Genomic DNA, 5,647 nt, shown 5'->3' with positions numbered 1-5,647 from the left:
TCATCTACCTCTATTTAACTTGCATATCTATTATTTTTTTCTTTGCTTTCTTTCCTTTCCTCTCAACATATTTGTTAGTTTATTTTCACTGCTTTATTCCCCACTTGTCATCTTGCTTTAGTTTTATTTTCCAGTTTGTGCTTTAGTTAGTTTTGTTCTTAACTAGAAAATATAATTTTTGGTTTCCTTTGTTCGCAGGGTCAATCTACTGTACTTTATTTTTGTTGGACTGTTTTGACTTTGCTTATATGTGTGTATGTGTATATTCCATTATTTTATTTATTATTTGCCTGATTATGTAACTGACATTTGTCTGGGGTTCATCCTTGGTTTCTCATTTGGGAGTGTTTATTTTAATCTCAGTTCATTTCAGTTCAGTAGCTCAGTCGTGTCCAACTCTTTACAACCCCATGAATCGCAGCACTCCAGGCCTCCCTGTCGATCACCAACTCCCAGAGTTTACTCAAACTCATGTCCATGGAGTCGGTGATGCCATCCAGCCATCTCATCCTCTGTCATCCCCTTCTCCTCCTGCCCCCAATCCATCCCAGCATGAGTCTTTTCCAATGAGTCAACTCTTCACATGAGGTGGCCAAAGTATTGGAGTTTCAGCTTTATCATCAGTCCTTCCAATGAACACTCAGGACTGATCTCCTTTAGGATGGACTGGTTGGATCTCCTTGCAGTCCAAGGGACTCTCAAGAGTCTTCTCCAACACCACAGTTCAAAAGCATCAATTCTTTGGCACTCAGCTTTCTTCACAGTCCAACTCTCACATCCATATATGACCACTGGAAATCTCACTTAATGCCATAGTAAATCACTTGTGGAATCTTTGTTCTTGACCAAAAATTGAGCCCTGAGCCTTTGGAGTGGAAGTGCTGACACCAAGACCCTGGATTACCAGAGAATTAACCCTAGGGAGTATCAAATAGTGAGAATTTGCACAAAGGGAACCACTGGAGTACAAGACCCAGCATCACCCAACCACCAGTAGCACCCTGTGCAGGACGCCTCATCTAAACAAGAAACAAAACAAAAATACAACCCAATAATCAGCAGACAGGATTAACACCTCACTCAGCCTTGCCCATCAGAGGCAAAACAAACAAACAAACAAACAAAAAGACTCAGCACAAATCTCACCCTATAGGAAGCTTACACACACCACTGGACCAACCTTAGTAGGGCAGAAACTGAAAGGAAGAAGGAATTCAACCTTGAAGCCTGGGAAAAGGAGACCTCAAGCACAATAAGTTTAAAAAAAGATAATGAAAAAAGACAGAGAAATACTATACAAATGAAGGAACAAACTAGAAACACAGAAGTCCAAGTAAATGAGAGGAAATAGGCAAACTTCCTGAAATAGAATTCAGAATAATGATAGTAAGGATGATCAAAAACCTTGAAAACAAAATGGAGAAAATGCAAGAATTAATTAACAAAGACCTAGAAGAATTAAAGAATACACATGCAGAGACAAACAACACCATTACTGAAAGTAAAAAATACTCTAGAAGGATTCAATAGCAGAATATCTGAAGCAGAACGAATCAGTAACCTGGAAGATAAAATGGTGGAAATAACTTCTGAAGAGCAGAATAAAGTAAAAAGAATGAAAAGAATTGAGGATAGTTTAGAGGCCTCTGAGACAATATCAAATGCACCAACATATTTGGATCCCAGAAGGATTGGGGTCCCAGAAGAAGAAGAGAAAAAGAAAGGGTATGAGAAAACTTTTGAAGAGATTATAGTTGAAAATTTCCCAAATGTGGAAAAGGAAATAGTAAATCAAGTCCAAGAGGCACAAAGAGTCCAATACAAGGTAAACCCAAGGAGAAACACACTAAGACACATACTAATCAAACTAGCAAAGACTAAACACAAAGAAAGAATATTAAAAGCAACAAGAGAAAAGCAACAAGTAACATACAAGGTAAACCACATATGTTTAACAGCTGATGTTTCAGCAGAAACTCTGCAGGCCTACTGTGCCTGGCAAGGATCTCATTCAAAATTGATGGAGAAATAAAAATCTTTTCAGACAAGCAAAAGTTAAGAGAATTCAGTACCACCAAACCGGCTTTACAATAAATGTTAAAGGGACTTATATAGTCATGAAATACAAGAGAAGAAAAAAGATCTACAAAATCAACCCCAAACAATTAAGAAAATGGCAACAGGAACATATATATCAATAATTACTTTAAATGTAAGTGGATTAAATCCTCCAACCAAAAGACACAAACTGGCAGAATGGATACAAAAATAGGACTCTTATATATGCTATCTACAAGAAACCCACTTCAAACCTAAAGACACATATAGACTGAAAGTGAGAGGATGGAAAACTGTATTCCATGCAAATGGGAAGTGAAATAAAGCTGGATTAGCAATCCTCATATCAGACAAAATAGACCTTAAAATAAAGAATATTACAAGAGATAAGGAAGGACACTACATAATGATCAAGGGATCAATTCAAGAGGAAGGCATAACAATTTTAAATATCTATGCACCCAACATAGGAGCACCTCAATACGTAAGACAAACACTAACAGACATGAAAAGAGAAATTTACAGTAATAAAACAATAGTAGGAGACTTTAACACCCCACTCACACTGATGGACAGATCATCAAGACAGAAAATTAATAAGGAAACATGTCTTAAATGGTACATTAGATGAGATGTATCTCATTGATATCTTTAGGACATTCCATCCAAATGCAGAAGAACACATTTCCTTCTCAAGTGCACATGAAACATTCTCCAGGATAGGCCACATCTTGGGCCACAAATCAAACCTCAGTAAATTTAAGGAAATTGAAATCATATGAAGCATCTTCTCTGACCACAGTGCTATGAGACTAGATATCAATTACAAGAAAAAAACTGTAAGAAACACAAGGACATAGAGATTAAACAACACATTACTAAATAACCAACAGGTTATTGAAGAAATGAAAAGAGAAATAAAAAATTTTCTAGAAACAAATGACAATGAAAACATGACAACTCAAAACCTATGGGATGCAGCAAAAACAGTTCTAAGAGGGAAGCTTATAGCAATACAATCCTACCTCAATGAACAAGAAAAACATTGAAGAGACAATCTAACTTTATACCTAAAACAACTTGAAAAAGACAAATAAAAAAAAATTAGTAGATGGAAAGAAATCATGAACATCAGAGCAGAAATAAGTGAAAAAGAAATGAAAGAAACAATAGTAAAGATTAATAAAAATAAAAGCTGGTTCTTTGAGAAGACAAACAAAATTGACAAACCTTTACCTAGACTCATTAAGAAAAAAAGACAAATCAAATCAACAAAATTAGAAATGAAAAAGGAGAGGCTACAACAGACAATGCAGAAATACAAAGGATTATAAGAGACTATTATGAACAACTATATGGCAATAAAATGGATAATCTGGACGAAATGGACAGATTCTTAGAAAAGTTCAATCTTCTAAGACTGAGCCAGGTAGAAATAGAAATTACAAGCACTGAAATTGAAGCTGTGATAAAAAAAAAAATCTCCCCAAAAACAAAAGCCCAAGACCAGATGGCTTCACAGGAGAATTCTATCAAAAATTTAGAGAAGAGCTATGCCTATCCTTCTGAAACTCTTCCAAAAAATTGCAGAGTAAAGAACACTTCCAAACTCATTCTATGAGGCCACCATCACCCTGATACCAAAACCAGACAAAGAGTACACACAAAAACAAAATTACAAGCTAATATCACTGATGAACATCCTCAACAAAATTTTATAAACAGAATTCAGCAGCACATCAAAAAGCTCATACACTATAATCAAGTTGGGTTTATTCCAGGGATGCAAGGATTCTTCGATATATTCAATTCAAACAATGTGATACACCATATTAACAAACTGAAAGATAAAAACCATGTGATCACCTCAATAGATGCAGAAAAAGCCTTTAACAAAATTCATCATCCATTTATGATTAAAACTCTTCAAAAAATGGACACAGGAGGAACCTACCTCAACATATATGATAAGCTTTCAGCAAACATTATTCTCAATGGTGAAAAACTGAAAGCATTCTCCCTAAGATCAGGAACAGGACAAGGGTGTCCACTTTCACCACTATTATTCAACACAGTTCTGGAAGTCCTAGCTACAGCAATCAGAGAAGAAAAAGGAATAAAAGGAATCCAGATCAGAAAAGAAGAAGTAAAGCTTTCACTGTTTGCAGATGACACAAAAGTGAAAGTGAAAGTGAAGTCGCTCAGTCGTGTCCGACTCTTTGCGACCACATGGACTGGAGCCTATCAGGCTCCTCCATCCATGGGATTTTCCAGGCAAGAGTGCTGGAGTGGATTGCCATTGATACTGTAAAGCAATTATCCTTTATTAAAAAAAAAAATCAATGTTAAAATGCTATTAACTACAAAGGAATAAACTTATAAAAGGCATCTTACTATAATGAATCAGTTCTTTTAAAAGTTATTTAAGACAGAGAAAGACAAGTATCATATGATCAGTTATATGTAGAATCTAAAAAAAATATACAAATGGATTTATTTACAAAATAGAGACTCAGAGACATAGAAAACAAACTTACAGGTACCAAAGGAGAAAGGAGGTGGGTAAGGAATAAATTAGGAGGTTGGGATTAACATACACACAGTACAATACATGAAATAAGTAACCAACAAGGACCTACTGTATAGTACAGGGAACTCTACTCAATAATTTGAGCTGGTCACCTTAAACTGACACCATATTTTAAGTCAGCCATTCTTCAATAAAGCTTCCCTGGTGACTCAGATGGTAAAGCGTCCGCCTGCAACACAGGAGACCAAGGTTTGATCCCTGGGTCAGGAAGATCCCCTGGAGAAGTAAATGGCAAGCCACTCCAGTACTCTTGCTTGGAAAATCCCATGGATAGAGGAGGCTGGTAGGTTACAGTCTATGGGGTCCCAAAGAGTCCGACATGGCTGAGCAACTTCAGTTTCACACTTCAATGAAAAGTGAAAGTGAAAGTCGCTCAGTTGTGTCTAACTCCTTGCTACCCCATGGACTGTGTAGTTCATGGAATTCTCCAGGCCAGAATATTGGAGTGGGTAGCCTTTCCCTTCTCCAGGGGATCTTTCCAACCTAGGGATCGAACCCAGGTCTCCCACATTGCAGGCGGGTCCTTTACCAGTTGAGTCACAAGGGAAGCCCTCATACTTCAATAAAAAGAAATAAAATTAAATTTTTGAAAAATTTATTTAAACATACAGAATTGCATTTAAGTCTATGTGATTGGAACCTAACTAGAGTGACTTAAGCAAGTAACCAATTTGGTGGCAATAAGAAGTTCCTGATACTGTCCTTCCAAGCCTGAAAGATCTAGGCATGCTTCACCTTACTGATCTGTTATTAAAAAAAAAAAAAAAAACTTTTTGAAGTTATATTTCTCCAGTGTTATAGAGAAATGATTGCCACGTGTCACTGTTAAAAGCGTACAGCCTGATGGTTTGATTGACTGACATATATTGTGAAATAATTACCACAATAAGTTCAGCTCACATCCATCATCTCCTATAGGTACAGTAAAAAGAAAAGGAAGAAGCAAAGGAAAAAAAAAAAAAACAAAAAAAACCTTGTGATGATTCACTCTGTTAACTC

This window comes from Bubalus kerabau, chromosome 1 (genome assembly GCF_029407905.1).
Source record: "Bubalus kerabau isolate K-KA32 ecotype Philippines breed swamp buffalo chromosome 1, PCC_UOA_SB_1v2, whole genome shotgun sequence".
Lineage (NCBI taxonomy): Eukaryota > Metazoa > Chordata > Mammalia > Artiodactyla > Bovidae > Bubalus > Bubalus kerabau.
This window is presented reverse-complemented; position numbering follows the sequence as displayed.